General features: G+C 40.4%; 1 protein-coding gene across 1 annotated transcript in view; it reads left to right on the top strand.

The window, feature by feature from the left end:
• ARHGEF4 (Rho guanine nucleotide exchange factor (GEF) 4) overlaps positions 1 to 22,938 on the top strand; it is a 91,476-nt gene that overhangs the window by 11,222 nt on the left and 57,316 nt on the right. The window contains exon 2 of the mRNA XM_009996735.1: positions 268 to 273. The gene's annotated coding sequence lies outside the window, so the exon portion shown is untranslated. The remainder of the gene's footprint in view (positions 1 to 267; positions 274 to 22,938) is intronic.

The following is a 22,938-nucleotide window of genomic DNA, read 5'->3' as shown; positions in this document are numbered from 1 at the left end:
ATTCCTGCTCTGTTTTCCTCTCCTATGAAGCCTAAATACAAGGGAGAAGCTTGTGTGGGTTGCTAAGCACTGTCTGTAAGATAATCAAAAGGCAAACAGAGCTGGGCCACAGACCAAAACCATTGCTTCAAGTACCCTACAAGGGCCACAGAAAGAACTCTGACTCTGCTACAGGTTGGAATTTCCTGGCTCCCAGCATAGCACTGATCCACCACCTCAGAGCCACATCACTGAGTGTCTTACTGCATATTCAGAGTTTAACAGTAGCTGTATGTATCCATACACTGTTTTAAATGTATTGATGTTAAAAGCCAAAGCGATTCACACCTTGTGTAGCTCTAGTTGTGCTGAAATGATACTTAGGGGCCTGCAATACAGCAAGAAGAGCAAGGAGCTCACGTTCTGTCTTATAACATGTAGTGTTGTGCTGGCAAGTCCTTCTGATGTGTTTGAAGAAGCTGCTTGTTCTTTGTTTCTGTCAGAAGTTACCTTCAAAGCAGAGCTGGTGAAATAAAGTTGGTGTATAACCCTCTTTCAAAATGAGGGTGGGAAATTAAATTTAAACCTTCCTTCATCAGCAGTTAATGCTCAGCTCTTTGACTCTGTACTGAAGAATTTAGGGTGAAGTTAGGCAGCTGGTTCCTCTCCTTCTGCAGCAGGAGAGGGCATGGGTGGTAGAAATGTGGCGATCAACAACTGAGAACACTAGTATCTCAAAGGGCCACCATTAATTCTTCTCTGTGTGTTTGCCCACAGCCATAAGGAAGGAACTGAGTTCAAATGTAGTGCAGTGAAGCACCCTCTAGTCTTGTGTCTCTTCCTTCTCTGTTTGTTGAAATAAAATGTCTGTATTTGGCACACCCTAGGCTGTTGTCATGGAAATGGTTTTATTGACACATCCATAGCAGAGCAGCTTTGTTCTGTACAGAATGCTCAGAAAGGACAATGGGTGAGAAAAGAAGAGGCCTAGTTCTCAGCCTTCAGGCACTTATAATATTTGTTTTTCAACTTCGCTCCAGTTGGAAGGCATACAGCTGTTGGATTAGTTGTTTTGATCCAGTCTTGGACAATTTTGTAGAACAATACCCAACATTTGGACTTTAACACAGAGCGTCACTGAAAGGCACACAAGATAGGATCCCCAGTTACAATAGTTGCCTCCTACATAGCTAGTATCCTACTGCTGGTGTGACATTCTAGGGCAGTAACAACTCTGCCCAGTCCTCCTTACCCTGTATTTCTAGTTCATGTGAGATCTGGCATGTTCCTACAAAGACAAAATGCGCCTACTATTCTGAAAATGGTAGGAAAAATCACTTGCCCTTTGAGGTCTCCGAACATCGTAGCTGAAAATGTCAGGGAATGTAGCCATATTTCCACCTGAACACATGGAAAAGAGTAATATTGATGAGTTAATGAAGGTGAACCTGGAGGGTAGAAGTTAGTGACTGTGGCAGATTTAGTGCCTAGTGTGCTTTCTGTTGCTGCCAGGCCACCCTAACAGGGTGCACTTCCCCTAACAGGTCATCAGCTGTGAGAAGGGGAAGGAGTAGAAGGAATGAATGTTGGTTCTATTTGTCTCATGATAGAGTATTTTCACAGCCTGTTGCTGCTTGGAGCTTCTCAGCTTCACGCCAAGAAGAGTCAGAAGATAAGAAACTTCAGAAGCAGTGAGGGAAGCTGCATCCTGTGACTCAAAACTGAGCTCTGCAGGGCTCTTTCCTCTAGTGTCTGGATCTGTGGGAGGAGTTCCTCCACATTCCTCTGCATCCTGAACATCGTGGGAGCATACTCCAATGCTTTTAATCAGATATTTAGAGGTTTTTTTCTCTGTTAAGCATGCAAATAGAGACTGGTAGGTGCTTAGGAAAAGCCATGCTGTTTCTAATGCAGTCTGGTTGTATATCCATCATGAACCAAAACCTGCTGCAGTCAGACTGCAGGTAAGGATGGTTCCATGTCAAAAATCTTCACTTATCACAATGGCCCTTGCAGATTGGACAGAATGGAAGTAAAGGTAGTTCCTGTCTCTGTGTGACAACTGTCCATGCACTCCACATCCCCTCTGTAAGAAGGCAGGGCATGACTTATATAGAATTCACCCCTACTGTGCTCCCAACCGCTTTTAAGTGCTTTAATGGACTTAATCTTTTCAGATTTCAGGAATATTTATTTGTATATCAACCTTCCAGATTGTCATGTATGACCAATCTATATTAGAAGGGTAAAAGGTATTTGTAATTAGAGCTTACCAAAACCTCAGTTTTCAAATTCTGCATAGCATATTTAATTATTTTTTTTTAAAAGACCAAGCAAACCAAACCAGCACCTTATTGTTTTGTTTAAGGCTTAGATGCAATAGTCTGTTTCCTTGTGCTGTTATTGTGTGTGTTTGAATTGAGCCAGATTGGAAGGATTTTCAGTTTGTGTACGAATTTGCAAGCTAAGAATGAACATCATCTTAATTTTTTTTGCTGCTTATATCTGTGCCAGCTGTTCTGTCTGAGAAAGCTTCTGCTTCCTTCAGGGCCATAGCATAAACTGGTCACACTCTAAATACTGGCAGAGTAGGGTTACAGAACCCATACTGTTGTAGGTGTTCAAAAAACAACCACCACAACAGCAGCCACCTGGAACTTACTGGTTATTTGAAAAAGCCAAATACTGAAAAATTATTCTGTAAACTTAACCTTTAATTGTCCTGACAAGTGAAATGAAAAATGTTCAATACTTTATTTTAAAAATATTTTTAATTTTTATTTTTAAATAAGATTTATTATTAAATAAGGTGCATCTTAATTTTTCCTCCTCCATACTAGGAAAATAGTTCTCATGATTAGTGATAGCACATCTAAATGGCTCCCCTGTGCACAGCTGATAAGAGCCTTGGATGGCTTTTGTCTGCAGGATGTGATTATGGCTGAATAATGGAAAGAACAAAATATGAAGTATAATCAGAACAAGTTCTTATGCATTTTTTCACATTAGAAATTGGGGAGGACCTTAGGAAGAAATATTTTACTTTAAAAAAAATAATTTATAAATATATTTTCTTGGTGTAAAGGGACTTTTGCAGATATTCCTAACCTTATAAAGTGATCTTTCAGATCAAGGAATCTCACCCAGGGAAGGAGAGACAACTGGCTGCTTTCAGTTCCTCTCTTTGGTGAACCTTTTCTTTTTGCATCTCTCAATGGAAATATAGAACACTTTTGTTTTCCTTTTGATTGGGGCCACCTCTGAGGCAAATGTCAAGTGACTATTGTTCAGTACGCTCATCACTTCAGTAGCATTGTGGAAAAGGTGAAGAAACCACTGTGAGCTTGGATATAAGTTCTGCTGATCTGTACACTGGCTTTGGTAGAAAATGAAGGCAGTTTTTAAACCAACCTTTTTTTAAAGATAACGAAGGTATGGAACTGCTGTTCTTACTTGGCTTCTTTCAGTGGAAGTAGATAGAAATCTCTCCTGACACCGCAGTGGAAAATTTGATATAGTGCAGAAGCAGAAAACACCAACTGCAGAAGTGTCATCATCCCTACTGTAGGATGCCGACTTGACTAATACAGAAAGTCCAACTATTATTTAGCAGCGTGAGGCATATGACACACAAGCTACTTTGCCTGAGCAAAACCTCCTGAGTTACACATTGCAACTCTCACTATTTGATACAAACTGTGTTTTCACCCTGTTGTGTGGTGTATCCAGTTTGCATGTGTGTTGGATGGCTGCAGTTATGGCAGGCATCTTGACTTCTTCAGAAGTACTTTTATCAGCCAGAATTTAGGAGTTGGGCGACCTATTCAGGAGGAGCAATATAAAGCTTTGTAATAAGATTCAAGTAAGCATCTAGTCACAGTTAAAGTAGTCAAGTGTTTTACTGTCTTGTTTTCTTATCAACTCCCTGCCTCCTTAGTTTTGTGTGATTAACTGATCTGTTCTGTAGAGCCTGTGACTTTGTGACACCACTGAAGACATGGGTTTTGGTGGATGGCTGGGTAGTCCTGAATGAGAAGTTAAATGTGCAGTAATAGAAATACTGAATGTATTTAATGTTTTCAGGTGGATGACCTCTTGGCTATCCTTAGTATTTGTAACATGTACTGGTTCCTGTACTAAATCTGTGGCTTTGCTGCAGGAGTTTGACTTGGCTCACATTTCAACACTGTGCTACTGGCCTCTCCTGCTGTAAACAACACTAGGTTGTATCCTCTTATGTCACCTCTGTAGCTGCTTCAGTTTCAGGTCCAGATAAGCTACCAAGAGGGTAGAACAGAGGTTTGCTTTTTGGAGGGAGTCATACCTTTGCCACTGTAGAAGTATCATCTGCTCAAAGTGGATCCAATTCCTGTGCTTTACAACTTTCAGAGTAACCTGTAGGTATTGCTAGCTGACTTCAGGTTAGCTTCTACTTTTACAAAAGTGAACCTTAGAAGTGTGCCTGGAATTAAAATTTAGGTTTTCCAAAGGGTCTTATTCTGCTTGTATTGCCATGAGCTGAAAACGCCTCCTGCTGCAAGAAAGGATAGCATGCAAGTGAGAAGATGCTCTTACAGAAAGAGAAAGTTTCCAAAACAGTTGCATAATATAAAGTGACATGGGAAATTAAAGGCTAATTTACATTAGAAGTTAGCTCTGACTCACTAAAACTTGCTCTCCTTCAATGTTTGAAGTATGCATCTCCAATTGCTGGCCTTCATGGAATTGCATTTGAAATCAGTGACTTGCTCTATGAATAATTATCATCAGGTATCAGAAACATTAATTGGTCGCATTTGAGTGCACAGAAGTTAAAACTTTCTGTGACATCAACAGGAAATACCAGGGCTTTATAGTGGGGAACAGCTTGCTGTTGTTATAATGTAGATGGGCATGAGTTAATTGGTTAAGGGCAGAGGAAGCTCTTAATTGGACTGAAAAAACAAGGTGAACATTCAGAAGAGAAGTTGCAAGATAGCACAAGAGAGAAAAGTATGCTGCAAAACTAATTAGACTATTCAGGTAGCATAGTTTTGATCTGCATCTGGTGAAGGATTTTGTAATACATAGATGTGGTGGTCATTCAGCTCATTTGCAGCTAATGTTAATTTATGACTTCAAAGAATCTTATCTCTGTTTTGTGACAGTTGTTGCTTGGGGGCTGAATAAAGTAAGGGCAAAACAAGATAAGCAGAGAATTGTGCAATACAGCATTGGTTCTGTGACTAATATTGGAATCTCTCTCCATCAGTGGACCTTTCTGATGAATGTCTTGTGCCTCAGGTTATGAGGCTGGCATGGCTGGTTGTATCCTGTGCTACAGAGTCAAAGGCAGAGGCATTTAACCTCTGACATTGCTCATGCAGAAAGGAATTCAAGGAGTGATCCATTTTAGATATGTTTTCACACTTGATGAGGCAACAAATACAGAAACTAGCATACAAAGCTGCAGGTTCCTGAGGAGAACTGTGCTTTATTTATATTGACACTATTTTTTATGTCAGCCAAAGACAAACTAATTTCTAAACTGAAGCATCCATTTATGGGTGAAATTATTTGAGGTTTATTAGTGACAGCAGGAGATAGATTGATGTCCCAGGAATTCAATGTCTCAAATTCCTGTGCTGGACTTCCAAATTTTGTGCATTCTCTCTCTAGCAGGAGCAGAGACTGTGAGGTAGTGAAAAATACTGGGTTTTGTTTTGGGGCTTTTCTATGTGTAAAAAGTGAAGGCATTTAATGTTGTGTTTAATGTAATTTCCTCAAGGTTTCCAATTAGCCCTTACAAATTAAGGAATTAGCTGGTCATTAGGTTTTCATGTTGGAACACTTGCCACTTGTCCTTTCTGGACATAGTTCAGCCCCTGAGGCCACAAGCCAGTGGATGGATGTCTCATGTGCATATTAGCTAGATCACAAAGACCATCACTTACCACGGAAAATCCTCTGGTATTTCCTGGCAGCTAGCCATTCTTGGAGGCCTTGAGCTAGATAGCTTAGAAACTTGGAGCATGGGAATTTAAGTGGAATTAGGCTGGATGAAACTGTGCCCTAATCCCTGTTTACCTCAGTGTTCTCATCTGTGGTTATAGCAGTATTAAGTTACTTTACATTCTGAGGGTATGGTCTTGGTCGTTAATGCTGAGAGAGGTTTAAGAAAGTATTATTCAGTATTATTTTCCATCCATAGGCTTGCAGATGTTCTGTGCTACCTGGAGACCTACAACCAAAAGACTTCAGATGCCCTTGATAGGGTTGTGGATCGCTGTGTTCAGTTCAGTCTGTGATGGAAGGAGGTTCTGTCACTCTTTCTGGGTGCATTGTGTGACCTTGGTAGGACATGTAAACACACCTAAGTTTGTGTAGCCTTTCCTGGAGCACTTAGCACAAACAGAAGTAGGACTGTAATTGCTTAGTGGAGCCCATTTTTTGAAAGAAATCAATTTAAGTTTTTTAATTTTTAATTTTTGTATATTCACCACATATTGACATCTTTTCTGGGAGACAAAGGAACACCCTTTTGTGTTAACATTCTTACTCTGATGGGCTGTCAAGTCTTTGCCCTGGGATGAGAGAGGGAGTGGTATATGAAGTTCCCTTACAGTGCACTCTGCAAGTCTTAAATGGGCACCAGAACTTTTGTTATAAGAGGATTTTTGTCTAGCCAAAACCAACAATTTTTAGTGCCTCTTTTTAGAGATGTTAGCTGAACTTTTGAATAATTCTGTATAGTTTTGCTTTCAGAGGAACAGGAATATTTAATTATAGTGACTCTTACCTGAAGAACTGAATTTAGAGTATCTCTAAAATCTTAGCTTGACACCTAAAATGGAATACGGAAAAGGGCTATCACTCCTAAACCCATACCAGAGATGAAAGAAGCTGAAATCATTAGCCTCCTAAGCCAGTGTGACAACTTTTTTTCCTATTTTATTCATGTTTACTTTAGAAACAAAGATGTAGTTATTCAGTTTGTTCATTTTCATAGACTAATTTATGTTCTGAGTTGAGCCATACTACTTTCCTTAGCACTATGGAATTTGGTTATACTAACAATGAAAGAAAAATCCAGAGGGTTAACCTAGAGACAGGCATAATTTATGGAAGGAGGAAACCCAGTGGGATATCTTATCACTTCAGTTTTCAGTAATAGAAGGAAACTATTTAGCTCTTTTTGTCCAGATGTTGTGGCAGACAGCTCCAGAAATTTGGCTGCAACAGAGAACAGAGTTAATCACTTTGGCACCTGGAAGCTAATTTACTACTTGGCATTGAAAAATGAGGAGCCTGGGAATCTTTATGCAAAGTAAAATTGGGAAGAAATATAAATAGTGAAGTTAATCAGCTAGCCCAAAACCTCAACTAAGTGAATACGTCTGAGAAAATCATGCAGACCAAATGCATTGTTCATTGATTTTGGGAGGTGTATTATAAATCCAAGGACCTTATTTTGAGGAAATTTTATTACTGCCTACAACCCCCATGTAACCCACAGTGACAAATACCACTTCTGCTTCCCCACCTCTTTGAAGAAGCTGTTCATCCTGAAAGCACAAAGTTTTTTGTTACATGTTATTGTGCTGTGACATGTGAAGAGTAAGAACACAAGAACGTGAGAAGTTCAGGACCCAGTTTGTACATTGCAGGGGGAGCTGCTTTAAATTTAGAAATTGGACAAGCTGTGTAAACTTTTTCAGCATTTTTGTTTTTTTGGTTTTTTGGTAGGCTTGCTTGCATTGCGCAGAAGTTGTTCCAAGTTCTGTCTTGCTTCCATCTGTTCCTAGCTTTAGTCTGCTTCACTGGGAGCAGTGAAAAGTGCGATTAGATTCCACTTACGCAGAACACATCACCACAAAAGTTGAACTTACTTTGTTCCAAACTCAAACGTTTTTCAGTAAAAAAGACAAGATTCTCCTGTTTATATTTTACCCAAGAGTTTCTCTTTATGCCTCAAACACCTCTGAGTGTCATGGTTTAGGACAGAGGACAATGTCTCGCTGTATTGGGTCAGTGACCACCTAGTTTTTATTCCTGACAACAGCTAGCTGGAAGAAGAAGAAAGCACTACACTTGGTTTTAGGTTAATAGACTGCCTTTTTTGGTTGCATTTTGCAGTCACAGAGCAGAATTGTAACATTTCTGATGTATCAGGGCATTGTAACATTGTCACTGACCAAAATTACAGGAAACCTGAATTAAGATTGGGTGAATTGGATTCTATGATTCTATGAATTTGGTGCTGGTAATTGTGGTTTTACAGCAAGGTTTCAAAACATGATTTAAAGAAGATAGTTCCAGTGTTTGAGGTGGCAATAAAGATTTGGAATGTGATTGGTGTGTAATATGTATTAATCAGCAACATATCATCTCCCCATGGTTGTGTTAGGTCTGTAAAATTGACAGGAAGGGACAATATTATCCTGTAATTAAAAAAGATAGGTATGATCAAATGTGCTTACCAGACCTTTCAATAAGAATGATTCTTAGATTAAGATCAGACTTCCACTGTTAATTTAAAGCTGCAACTCAAGGCTTTAAATAATTGAGCTGCAGGGACACAGCTCTTGCAGGAAGATCAAGGGCAGAATTTTTTTGTTCTTTGTGACTACTGTAGGGTCATAGAGTTAGGTCTGGTACCATTTATGGAAGAGGTCAGTTGGGGCAGCTTTCTGGGTAGATAAGAAAACTTTATTTAGCCATGTTATGCAGAGCTTGCTCACTGTCTCAGCCCCTATCCTCAGGAGCCAGTTTCCTCATCATGATAAACACCAAGGGGGCTTTCTTGTTGTCAGGCTCTGGAGTAGGTTTGTCAATCCATCCCAAGACGTTCCTTCCTAAATAGGACTAAAGAACTTTTAGCTCCTGTAGACAGCTCAGATGGCTTCTGCCTTTGCTCCACCTGTTCTCCAAACAGATGATAAACACTTTAAAGGTTTGGCACCCTATTAATGTTTCTCAAGTGCTTACTTCCCATCAGAGCTGAAGGTGCTATTTGGGGACATGCCTTTACTAACCTTGAAATGAAGTGATCACAGCAGGAACACAGACTAACTCCTCTTAATTATTAGTGTTCTGTATGAATTCCCTGTGTCCACAGCTAGGCAGCAGCTTGTTGGCTCTGTTTCCTGTCTTGTCTCTTTCCTTTTCATCCAGATCTACCCTCTTTCATTTTTAGTTATTTTAGTTTTAATTTCTGAAAGAGAAAGAAAGGAATCTCTAATGAAAGAAGTGGGCATGACTGTTCTTCTCAGAAGGGAGAGAGAAAAGTGAGGTATTGTGTAGCATGAGTGTTTGCTGAGGAACAGACTATTCAGTGGCACAGACTATTCATGGTTTTATTGTGAAGCAGAAAGAAATTCCCATTGGTCAGAGTTCAGACCCAGAGGAGTTTGTTGTAGCAATAGGCAACAGCAGTCCTGCTAGAAAAGTTTATTTATTATTTTTTTTTCCCAGAAATTTTTCTACATGAATAAATTCAGTTTGTATAATAGAGTGAGGAATACCTCTTTTTTTTAGCTGACCTCTTTTTGGCTTCTCAGCTTCTTTCACTGTCTAATAGCCAGAGACAAGCTCTATCTGAAGTTCCCACAGTTCTTTGTCTCTTTTATGCTCCGACCACCTAAAAACCACTGGCTATTTCTGGATTAGTGCTGGGAAAGTTATCTGGGGAACTTGAGAATAAGAGGATGCATTTCAAACTAATTGCAGGATCACTACAGCTGGATAATGAGGTGTACCTGTGCATGGTCTGAAACTCCCAAAATCTGTTCCGATGTATCAGTTAGTATGCAGAGAGTGGAAGCAGTGTTGGTAACACAGTGGTACCAAGATACTTTCAGGTTGCAGTTCTGGGATATAATCAGAATGTTAATCTTTGTAGATACACAGAAAACAACCAGTTGTTCTAAACTGGAGTCTGATTCCTGTGCTAATTCCTGAAGCCTTGAAGTATCATACTCAATCTCTTTAAATGAGTGAGAAGATGACAGAGTCATTTTGTGATCCCTTCTCTTTTATTGTGCCCCTGCTCCATCCCCTGCCTTGATTTTTGGTGAAGCAAAGAACAGGGAACAGGGAGAATATGGTATTTACAGCCATATCTTATTTTCTGAGCATCCTGTAAATGCTGAATTATGTTGCTTTTTGCTCTCAGAACAGCTGGCTTTTTTCCTTTGGAAAGCTGGCTAGTTGATCATGTTTGAGCCCATTTGCTAAGACCAATTCACTGGAACATTTCAGATGTGTTGGAGAAAAATACATTGATTAGTCTTTGCTCAGTAGGCATGTCATTTAATGGTGCCATTAAATCTGAGGAGCAGCTTTATACTATTGCATTTTCCCTGAGATTGCAATTTACTTCTTAAGTAATGCATTACTTTACTTTTTTAAAATGTATGCCTTGGGCTCTTCTCTTTGACAGTTTCAATCTGTAATGTTGATCTGCAGGCAGAAAGATTTCATCCTGTTCTAGGTGGCTTTTCTAGAGAGTTTCTTGAGAGAAGTGTATTTGAACCCAAATTCAACGCTGGATGTCTAAACCTGGATAACTTCTGTGCCTTCTGCTCAGAGGTGGTCAGCAAGTACAGTGCAAATTTATACTGCTGCTTAGCATGTTTTCCTTTGAATTTACCAGATGAGGTGACTCTGTACGGTACAGAATTAGATCTCAGATTCACATGGAGTTTTTAAGGTATTTTTATTACTCTGGAAATCGCACATAGAATGTAGGTCATGATTTCACAGGGAAAAGTGGGTAAAAAATCTTACTGAAACAGTGAGGGTCCCCTGATACTGTAGGGATGCAAAACAGATATATCTTGTACATGTTTGGTATACATGTCTATCATGGGATCTGCATCTCTTATCTGCAGAAAGTGTTAGTAGGTTTATAATTGGAAGCTCTAACCCTGTGCTGTCCATATCCAGCACTTGATGGCCTTAAGGGAAGTCTATGAGGCACAAGGAATGTGGGTTTGCTGCCAAGTGTTATAAAATGTGGAGGTGACAAGCTCTGTTCCACAGAGTAGTCTAGAAGGATGCACAGACATCGTTTACATGGTGCTGGTGTCCTTTTGAGCAAAAAAGACAGCACAGCCTAGGAAATCCAGTGGTAAAGGTAGCTGAAGAGTTTCATTGTCTTAAATATAGACTTGTATCTTGCTTAAAAAAAAAAAAGAGGGAGAAATTTGAAGTATTTTTATAGTTTTCTGGTGGTTTATTTCTGTCTTGGTGACTGAGACTTATTGCTAAATGGGTTTGTTGACTTTAATTTATCAGAAGTCTATTAACATGATGCATGAGTCTTACAGCTCCCCATCCCTTCCCTGTGAGCACTCTTACTGCCTTCAGTCAGTGTGCTTCTGACTGCAGGTCTAGTCAAATAGATTAGGCTGTTAATCAGTGAAGTGTTTTGGAGTTGCAATAATTTAAACCAGTTTCACGGACAGTACTTCAGCACCAAGTCTTGGCCAAATATCCATCACTATCATAGCCTCTGGTAAAGCAAAGACAATGTCTTTCTTTGCAAATTTTTTCTTACCAGAAGGAAAATTAGCTTGATGAATACAAAATGGGTTGTCAGTGGTTAATAAAATAGTGAGAGGGGTCTCACAAAACAGAGTGATATTTCAAGCGGCTATTGTAGGCTGTTGAAGCCCATGCAGATTTCAGCTGAAACACAACCCTTGGAAGCACTGGGGCTAAAATTACTCTGGTTGGTCTTAGAGGTTGCTGGGGAATAATACTCAGGTCTGCCCAGATATTTGTGAACTTTGAGTACTGGATTTCTTAGTGAGTACTGGATTTCTTAGTGAGCACTGGATTTCTTAGTGACTACTGAAGCAGTGCATACAGTTTTCCAGAGGGCCTATTCTACAAAACTAACCTTGGGTCTAGTATCCATCTTTCAGCAAGGTGCTTTATCCTTCTAATGGTATAGATACTTCCTCTCAGCTGTCACAAACAACATGAGCAATTCGAGTTGGAGACTGGATTCTGAACAGGCAGATTTAGTGTTGCTTTTGTTAAAGAGTGTGTGTGTGTGTATGCTTCCCTCTGTCCCCAGCAGAATCAGCCTAAGCCAGTATGTCAAGTGTTTTTCTTGCACACATCACTAATAACATGGTTCCAGAAGCTGACTGTGCATCCCTTGTTTGCCTCTCAGATGCTACAGGGAATTTGTGGAGTATGAGCTTCCTTTGGAACAGACCTTCAGGCTGAGTGTACTAATTAGTACTGCAGAAGGGGAAGTCTGAGGGGACCACCTCAGAAGGAGACTTTTGAACTAGGCTGGCTTTTTGTTTTGTTCCCCTGGAAAGAACAGCTTTTCCATTTTGTAGCAGTGTTAGTAAAGAGAAGTCATGCTTGTGCAAATGGCTTCTGTGACACTGTTGGCAATGATGTCTGTGGTCTTCCTCAAATCCACTTTTTTGAAAGTGGCTTCTGACCCACAGCAGTATGTTAATAAGCCTGAGAGTGGGAATACGAAATGCTCTGGCTTCTAGACAAGCTAAAAGAGGTGGAGGGTCTGAAGTCAAAGCCAATTCTTGCCACTAGAAAATAGACCAACTTCACAAGCTCATTCCCACACACTGTCCATGATTCTGTAGTTTGTTGTGCTGACCTTAGTACAAAAATTTCAGTTTGGGGCTGCCTTTGAGGTTAAAAATTAGTTTAAACTTTTTAAAGTAAGTATTCTTGTGGCTGCTCTCCCACACCTTTGCCTGCATCACACCAACAGAACTCTTCAGTAATTGGTTAAATTCTTCATTTAATGAGAGTGAAATGCCATTCCAGGTTGATCTTTTTCCCAGATGGTGTGTGTGAATGATTAACTGGCTTATGCTGGTTTTATGATGTTTCTTTGTGTCACTCCAGCAGTGTACAGTCTAGAATCTCTTTGAAAGATGACACAACAGTTGATGGCATTGGAAGAGAGAAGTATCCCTCTTCTGTTTCAGAATATCTCTGTACTAATTGATTTATAGTAAGGAACTAATAAGTCTCTTGACATAAATCTGAAAAATTAGCAGCCTTTCACCCAGATCTGAGCACCTGTTATCTTAAAACAGAAAGAACACAAAAAAATAAAAGGGCATCGAAACAAGACATAATATCAAATTCTACAAGACAGTGTGAAGTCTTGCTTCACAAAACCAGCTATGAAGTCTGGGACTCTTTTCCTGTGTCTATTTGAACATTAGCAACAACAAAAAGGAAGAGGAAGCTTTCTTTGAGGTTTTAGTAGTTATAATTGAGAGGCAAATAATAATGTGATGATGAGCCCTGTGTCAGATAACTAAATATTCAGATTTTGTCATAAGTCACAGATATATCACCCTTCATCATCTGAAGTGGAAAGCTGGATGTGGTCTGGCACTAGGCATTTCTTCCTCAACTAATCAAGAATCTTTGTGCTGCATGAGCGAGTCAGACCTTGGTTTGCTGTTTTGATACTGGCATACTTTGGCTTCCTGAATTACAGATCCAATCAAAAAATCTGTTTATTTCAGCAAGAGTAGGATAGTACCTGCCATAGCAGATCAATGCAATAGCTAGCGTGGAGATAAATGCTTATCACTCTGAAACATTTGTGATTTAAACTTAATTCCTCTTCCCATAGATGATGGTATCCAAGATGTCCAGAGGGAACAATTTAATAGTTTGTCTTTAATTTACATGAAAATTTTGTGCAAATAAAATGCTTAATCTGATAGGGTGGCAAACAAACTGAAAAAGCAGGTTGGTCAGCAAGCAGAAATGAATATAAAATATTTTCCTTGCTGACTCCCATATTTTTGGAAACTGTTTGGAAGCCAAAACTGTTCATTAAAATGATCCCCAAAGTGGATTAGTCAGCTAGTTCTGGAAGAACATTGCAAATTATTTTCTGTTGTGGTGTTGGCCTCTTTGCATCATTATTAATTATGAAACCGAGCTCTTTAGCAAGCTGCTAATTAAATTGGGCTGCAGTGATAAAGACAAGTATAGTACCGCTTTCTTTTCTCTACCAAATTTGTTATATATCCTGGGGTTGTCATAGGGAAAAGCCAGCCAGGCTGCCAGTCTAACTTCCTCTAGGGATGACATGTCACATTTAATTTGCCTACCTGCCTGTTACAGGGAATCTCTTCCTTCTTTTAATTTTAGAATTGTTTATCCCATCCTTTTTCAAGGCAAGTTTTCAGCCCAACAGTGCCTTTTTGACTTGGTTTGAGGTCTCTGAATCAGTCAACTATGTGATTCAGTGCTCTCCTGAAGGCAGTGTTTGCAGTAGTGTGGAAATTGAAGGCAAGGGCAAGAAGTTACTAGTAGTAGCATCTCTATATTTGTAAATGCTGCCCCAGTTCTAGGAATCTGCTGAATTATGATGGTTTTTATGTTGTAAAACTTAAGCTACAGGTGCCTTACAGGGTTTCACTCTCTCCAGATCCAGCCTGATTTCTCTGGCTTCAGGGGGCAGAAGTGATGGTTTGTTTCATTGTATCACCTAATTTATTGTCTGCTCTTGCCTAAAGTAACACGAAGGTGGAGATGAAATGGAGTTTTGTTCTGTAATTTCACTCTGTAGTTTTTTTGGTGACAAGAGGATGCTAAAGGAGAAGACTGTGCCAGAAGTGCAATTCTGTGTCATCTCAGTGAACTAAGCCACTAACTGCTGGCTGATGCCTAGTGGGCTGTGGCTTGTACTCTCTTGTATCTGGGTATTTTCATATTGGAAATTCCCTTCCATATTCCTTCCTGGCCTAATGCTAGGAAGCTGTAGCATGGTATTTGTATGCCACTGCTTTTTCAACCCATTCATTGTTTGAACAAGAGGGGAACAATTTTTTTCTCAAAGAGAGTAAGACTTTCATTGCATGATATATGGCTGCTATACCCTTCTTCTGAGCACCAGTGGAGGACTTTTGGAGATGTGAGAAAACAAATGCAATGCTATAGTAAACAATGAGTTAACTTTCATTTCTCACCTTCCAAGTGTTGAATTCCAAAGCCCTGTTGAACAGAGACTGCAAGACCATTACATTTTTTGCTGGCTGTGTTATTCAGATATTAATCAAAATCTGCCTTTACATTCCTAAAGAGTTGATGTATTATCTTTGAGATAGTAGTATTTTCTACAAAAAGAAGCCAAAGAAGCAAAAAAAAAATAAAATAATCCCCTAACTTTTCTTGTTCTTTTGTTTTGATCTAAATATATTCTTCTTGGAAACTTAAAGCTTGTCTAGCAAGTTTTGTGGGTGGAATTTTACTGCTGCAGAATATCAGGGGCCCTGTGTGCATGCAACGTCCAAGTTCAAATTACAATTGACTGATGCAGATCAGAGGGATTTGGAATTTGGCTAGTATAAAAAGATTCTAATGGATTTGTGGCTTACTCTGCCTTGTATTTACCATCAGTATATGAGAAGCACATGTACTGATAATGGGTTTTGTTAAAAATTAAGACCAAATTTGATTCCATCTTTTCGGTCTCTAATTCCTTGTTTGAATTTTCTTAAAATATTTTCTTTTAACTTGTGAAAATATTGGGAGTTTCTTTTGGATTTACTTGTTTGGCTTTCATGTTTTGAGATGTGTTGGTATCCTTGCCAAACTGAAATTCACAACTGAGATTATTGTAAACAGCTAATCAAACACGGGAATTCCTCATAGTATGAAAAGCCACAGTCAAATACTGGTTTGTGCATTACTGTCACAAAATTTACTGTGATACGAAAATGCCTACAATGAGTTATTGAAACTTGTGCACCTCCAAAGATCAGTGTAAAACAGGTTTCTATTGAAGGTAGCATGGTGGATGGAAAGATAACACTGAGCTAGCTCTTGGCCAAATGATGTATAGCAGAAGTCTTCAGTTCAGTGCCCCAAATCTAAGCTTTCACTTTCTATGATGTGTATCTCGTCAGTTCATGATCCGGTGTTTTGTTGTATTTCTTCCCATAAACTATCACTTTCTGCTGTGCACTTCTGAGTTGGTTACTTCAAGTATATGTGGTGATCCAGCCTTTAGCTGTGGCTCTGTTCTGTGTTGTACATTTTTAATACCATATTTGGCCACTTTTCAGCCTGCGCATAGTACGCTGGGTGTACTGTTATGGACCTTTGTTAGCTCTTTGACAGAGTACAGATGGTCAGTTCATCAGTCTGTTATCTAGCTGCTTATCAGCCATGCTTTCAAATCCCAGTCCTTGTTTGGGTTGCACAGCAGCAGTAGTTAAGACTCCATTGTTTCTAGGCTTGCATGGCCTAGAGTGGGAGGCCTGCAGCAGCCCAAGTGTGCTTCTGTTTGCCAGTGCCTCCCACCCAGAGTGTGAAGAGGCAGCAAGGAAGGATATCATGCCTCTTCTGCACTTTGGGAAAAGGCTCTTTTTCTGCTCTGCTTGCTAAGGATAAGCTCTGATCTCCAGCCAGGAGTCTTACAGAGAAAGGCCACCTACCAGAAAGAGGAGTCTTCAACCATTAGTCTTCAGGAAGAGTCTTAAAGCCTCACATGAAGGACCAAGCAGTGGAAGGAGGACAGAAAGAGTAATAGAAGATTGAAACACTTTCTCCTCCTGCCCTCATCCTTTACAAGATGGAACTCATCTGTTTCTGTGAAGGAAGCAAGAAAGAACTCCTGGGTTTGAATAAAAACAGAAGCTGGCCCCAGCAAAACCGTCTTGAACAATGTTTTGTAGTGCAGGCAGTCTCACAGACTTGCATGAAAGGCTGAAGATTCCAGTCTTATATCCCCTAGTCAACCAGAAATATTGCACCCTGAGGCATGTTAAAGGATGGAGCTTAGCTTCTCCCTGGATGGGTGAAAAGGTCTGCAGAAAGGAATTTTGATCAATTCAATTTAGTCTAGCAAAATAAAATGACAAGAGGATCTTACTGCTTTCATCTTTATTAAATTCTAGGCTATGTTTCCATACGAGGCTTATGTGATCGTAACATTTTATTGATTTAGCATTGTATGCAAAGTGGTGAAAAATACTAGTTTAAAGAAGTTGGAGGCATACCCTGGCATAAATAAATATCCAGTTTCTTTTACAGTTTAATGAACCTTTCCTGTACACTGTCCAAAAATACTTGGTAAGGGGTTTTATGTGCCTGTTACTCGAGGATGCTGAGACAGGGATTTGAATGTCTTGTATGCAGTCAGAAAGGCAGCTCTGGGTACACCTAAGCACAGTGTTTGATAGAGCACTGGGGCTCCCCTGCCTATACACTTGGCTCCCCACGCTTTTTCCTCTGCATCCGGAGTGAACATCCTAGCAGGTGTATTGGATGGTTTGCAACATGCAGCAGAGCAGGACCAATTCCCTCACAGGCAGCAGTGTTTGGCACAGGTGTCTGACTTAGGTACTTTGTTTATGAGGTGGTTTGTTTTGTTTGCTTTTTGTAGTGGTGACTGATCCTTGATTTGCCATCTTCAGTTTGTTTTAAAATAAAATAACAGGACCACCAGGGACCTGCTGAGTCTTAGATTCTCAAATAAGAGTAGTCCTTGCAGCCAACTGTGTTCTGGGATACCTCTATAGTTTATTTTTCAGTGGTTTATCTAAATCAACTAAATTGTCCTGCCCTCATCACTGCTATTTAGGAGGTTTTTCCATGACCTTGCTAGTCTGAGAGTTAGAAGCCTTCTGCAACCAAAATGTCTTCCCCAGTCCTAAATTTCCTTGCAGTGAGTTTGTACTAGTTTGTCTTGGTGCCAGGGTTGTCCTTTCAGTTGAATAGTTTATTCCTCCCCACCCCAAAGTTATGTAGGCACTTCTTTTTCAAGAAGCCCCTGTTGCTCTGCTTGTCACAGGGGGCTTTCTCTGTGCCTGGAGAACAGAGCTTTGGCATTGAAGGTTATTTCATGAGACAAGGATACTTTGTGTTATTTATGCCAACAGTAGAGAAGAGCCTCAGCTTCCTTTGACCTGTGGGAGCTCTCCTTACAGAATGTGCACTTCTTAAATACAAATCCCTGATGTGGGGGATCCTGTTAGCTTTTGTGTGGCAAAGAGAAATCCTTAAGAAATCCATGAGCCTGATATTTCTGAGCAAAAAAGGCTTGAGTGCAAGGGATTTGGGGATATCACAGTCAAACAATAATCATAACTACCATAATTTAGTGGTCCCTTTGCACTGAAGAGTCCCTTACCCATTGCTTTTGAGTCATATGGGCAAATTTCTTCCAGAAACACTGAACAAATAAGATGTTTGGCTTAAAAACATCTGGCAGCCTCTCTCTTGCATGCTTTTCTGACAATTATAGCTAGTGTTGAGTTGCAGATTTGGAACTCCTAGGCCTTATATTAATGACCCTAATTCCTTAGATTCCTTGGAATTTGTTTATGTCTACAACAGCTAAACAGATTGGGTGGTGGAAGAGCCTATATGTTAGCTTAAGCTGTGCAGGGAGAGAACTGAATTCCAGCCTTCCTATCATGGCTTTGATTACTTGTGCTGAGATCAGCATGGGACTAAACTTGTCTAGGAAGTCAACTTAAAACCAGTAGTTCTCAGTGTTCAAGATTTTGCTTAACTATTCTGTCAGCCATGATGTTTAGGTGACTCTTTTGAATAGGATTTTTGCTTTGATTTCTGAAGAAGAATATAGTTAATTTGTGCATGGTGGTTTAAGCAAGAAATCCCCATTATCAAGAATGGCAGGTTGGACTAGCTGTTTTTGTACATTTGCATTCAAATCCTGTACCAGCTAGGTTACAGGGTCATAGATTCTGTGGACAAATTCCTCTTTAGCTGAGATACAAACTGTGACTTGCAGATTACTAACCAACTTGAGTTTATAGCCATATCCATGTTCATTTGAAGTTTAAAGCAAGTCTTTTGTGTCTGCCAAAATAACATGGCATTAGCCATGGCATAAATCTCTTAGGCTCTGTAAAGAAGTAGGGTTTGAGTGCCTTTGCCTTGGATTTCCTTATTGTGACTATGCTGCTGAAGGAGATGTCTCATTGTTCTCACTCCCATGCTACTCCTAAGAATGTTTTTTATAACAGATATACTGAAAATTTTAAGTAATGTCAGAATAATAGAAGGCAGAGGCTAAGAATCATCTTCATTTCAGTAATGGCCTCAACCTGGAGCTATCTGCCACCTCTCTGGTCCCTTTCAAACCCTCTCCTGTTTCTGTTTTTAAGGCTCTTTCCTGGCCCATTGGTTTGTAGGAGAGGTGCTCATCCTTCCAGTAGCAAAGACAGGCTTGTGTCTCATAATATATGCAATAAAGATACATGTTCACAACACGTATAAGGTTTATGATTTATATACACCAAAGATTGCCACAGTAAAAATGTTTAGTTAAATTCCTGGCTCATCCAAAGTTGCCTATATAGAGGGGAATGGGAGCAAAAACCCAGGGGCACTGAAAGCATTTTGAGTTCCAACACAAAGCACAACACAACCAGGCCACAGAGTGCTATGTTGCAGTTTGTGCAAATCTGATGCTTTTTAAGCTCCTGTGATGTGTCTAGGATGGAGAGATTTGAAAACCAGGAAGTATGATATTCTAACTTTGAATGATTTTTGTGGGTTTGGGTGGAGAGGGGACTTCTTGCCAGCATGAATCCATGAGAACAATAACATCCTGGCCTGCTGCTGGTGAAACAGCATGCTTGTGTGCATTAGGAAGCTTGTGATGCACATCCTGTACATGACTGTTGGCAAGATGCTCGTATTCCCAAGCAAAATCAGAGGAGTATCCTGGTATGAGTATGAATTGAAGGGATAATGTGTAGACTGAACTACAGGGAGCAGATTCTGCGGGTATTTTGAAGCACAGAAGTGTGCAGTTCTGGTATCCCACCACTTGGTTCTGGATATTGTCTTCTTCCTTACTATTTTCTTTCTCCATTGTAATTACTGTTGTGTCTGTGCCCCAGCTTGCTGGCTTTGGTGTCATGCCTATTTTCTGTGCATAGTGGAGCAGGCATTCTGGATGTCTGCTGCTGCCTAAGGAGAAAGCAAAGTTGAGAGCTGCACAGCAATGGAAGGACCACCAAATGCTGCAAACCCCAGCTTTTGCTTCCTTTTTTCAAAGCGTAAGTCGAGGGGTTTGCTGTACCTTTTTCTTCATTTAATTTTCTTGTCTTGGCTTCCTTCTGCAGCTTGAAAAAGTGCTGCCAAAATAGCAAATTTGAGTCCATTGCAAATATATTGCAATAGTGGTGGAGTCCTGCCTATCCACAGCCTCATTCCAGTCTGTGTGGTCCTAGCAGACTGTGGAGGTGAGTCTGCCTTATGAGGGCAAATCTGACTGTGAGTCCTGCTGCTGACCTGATCAGACAATAACCAGATCAATAAAAGTGTAATCCTCTGGCCAGGCTTCATGCAAAGTTGCATTTTTATTTAATCTGTAGCAATAAAATCAAGTCCTTGCTTAGGTGGATTTTAAAATATTTTTACAAGTGGTAGAAGAGCAGCTGTAGGCAAGACTTTCCTATCTGCATGTCTCAGGACAATTTAAGCTGAAAGGATCCTGTCATGGCAGATAGCAGTTGCATAAGATGATTACAAAAACAAGTGAACTTTCAGGCCTGTTTACAAAAGCCATGATATTGTGATTCTCTCTCCGAATGGTATAGAGCTCAAGCAGCAAGGAAATTGGCAGAAATTAGTATTTAGTGATTGCAAGTAATGACACACATCAGCTAGTGGTGCAGCAAAACCTGCAAAAGTAAGAATGATGAGATCTTGCTCCAGTTCCAGTACTGTTACCAGCAAATAGCTTTATCTCTTTCTGCTTTCTACTGTCAGCCTTGTATCACAGTTTGTCACATTTTGGTCACCCACCTAGCAGAGGGTCTGGGTCCTTACATTGCCTAGCAGAGTGGTGGTGTGATCTACTCTCAAGTCTCTTTGCATGGTAGTAACACAAAGAGCTAATGTGTTGTCTTTTTTTAAATTCCTGTTACAGTTTTGCAACCTGCCTATACTGAGCACCCTTGCACAGGAAAAAGTAATGGTGTTCTTGGAGTAAATGGGCAACAAAATGGTTTCCACAGGGAGATCATCAACCATGATTAAGATGTGACTTCTGTGGAGCTTTAATAACAACCTATTGCTGTACATAAAACACCTATGATGAGATAAATCCATATTATTTGGCACCAGCATCTGAAAGGTTATTGCATGTTCATTGTAACCAGGCAAGTGTAACAACAGTTTCATTTTGAGTTGGTCTGTAAGCAGTTTGGGAGTTATCTTGAAAAAAAACCACAAACAACAACAAAAAACCTCTGCAGTGCCTGGATTTTATACATTTGCTTTAAACCCCAACAATTCCAGCTTCCACCTGTCAGAACTGAGAACAGTTAAAGACTTCCAAGATAGTTACACATGAGCAGGTATGTCTGTGTGGGTTAGATCTTGGTAGCCAGCTTGTGACAGGACCAGTGATTAATAGCCTGGCTAATCAACCTGGCTGAAACAGGAATTGATGTATCCATGCTCTTTTTGGAGCTGGGTCATCATGGGCTAACTTGGGTATTGATCCTTCCAGTCTTGAATTAAAACTTTAAAATCACCTTGTGCTTCCTGATGCATGTACTACAACTTCAAGCTGAGATGTTCCCTTTAATTAACATCTTCACTTCTAAACCTGGCACAGCCTGGCTCTTCTAGTGGCCACAAGATACTAGATGTGATATAACCCAAAAAGCTATAGTGTTTCTTGTCCTGGTGTGCTGCCTGTCCTGAGATTGAGGAGAGCAGGAAAATTCTGCTGTGAGCCTAACTTAACTTGTAGCTGGTCCTAACCCTCAGGTTCAGCTAAGTAGCTTGTACTGTGGAGTTCCTTCAGGCCCTTGGATTCTCCTCGCACCACCATAGGCATAGTGCTGCATCAGAGCAAAGTTGTTAGCAGGCAGATTTATTGAGAGAACAAAATGCAAACTGCAACTGTGCCAGAGCAATTTCTTAATGATGCTTGAAGTGAGGCTAGAAGTCATCTGCAAACTGCTGCTCTCAGGACAGTTGGCTAGTGAGCAGCCAGCAGCTAGTTGGAGCAAGATGGCATGATTCAGTCCAGCTGTTCTGTCACTTTTTGCACAGGTGAATGTCATGCTTGTAAACAGTTTTCAAAATCCAGTGTGATCTGTAGACTGAGAGACAGCTGTTCACTCCCTCCAAATGAGCTTCTCCCTGTTCCCCTTGGCTGGAGATGATGCTGAGTGGGAGTATTTTGTACAGCATGAACTCCTGCCCTAAGCATTCCTCCCTCTCCACTGTGCCCCAGTGACTGCTTGATCTGCTGAGCCACATCAGATTGTCCTAATCCGCTGCTTCCCATGTCCTCGCCCCTTGCAGGGCTGGAGGAGCCAGGGTGTACCAAGCCCTTGGTGTGAGTGCAGCCCTAAAGGCTGGGGACTGCTTGGGCATCTCCCCTTGACCTCAGCCTCTGCTGCAGCAGGAGTCAAATAGCAGCAGCTTAGCCCCACGCACTAGTGCTCTTACAGTGGTATTTGACAGGGTGTCATGGTCCATGTTTTATCTGGAGCAGGAACTTTAACCAACACAAATAATTATATCTGAAAATGTTTTGCTGGTGACTGAGTGCAATTAAAAGCCAAATGTCACACAGTGGCGTAGGCTTCTCTTTTCTAGTGAAAATATTACATGGTGATTCGGTGGCAGCAGCTAATTAGTTTGGGCAAATGATCTCTTGCTGTGCCTGTTTATCAGAGCAATCACATTTACAGTCTAACTGGGTAGAAATAAAGGGAAGGGAATACTCTGCCCTTTGGTGTTACCGATAGTCACCAAGAGGTGTGACTCTTTGCAAGTTGGGGACCTGGCTCAGTGCTTTTTTCCTCAGTTCATTGCTAAACAAAATACTCAGTGACAAGTGTGTCTCCTGAAGGTCACTGAGCTGCAGACAGCAAGAACTGACAGGTCTCTCTTCAGGATCTGACTGAGCTGCAGTACATAAGAGAAAATGAGAGACATCCAGGATCAGCAGAG

The sequence above is a fragment of the Chaetura pelagica genome, unplaced genomic scaffold (genome assembly GCF_000747805.2).
Source record: "Chaetura pelagica isolate M959 unplaced genomic scaffold, ChaPel_1.0 scaffold264, whole genome shotgun sequence".
Taxonomy (NCBI): domain Eukaryota; kingdom Metazoa; phylum Chordata; class Aves; order Apodiformes; family Apodidae; genus Chaetura; species Chaetura pelagica.
This window is presented reverse-complemented; position numbering and strand designations above follow the sequence as displayed.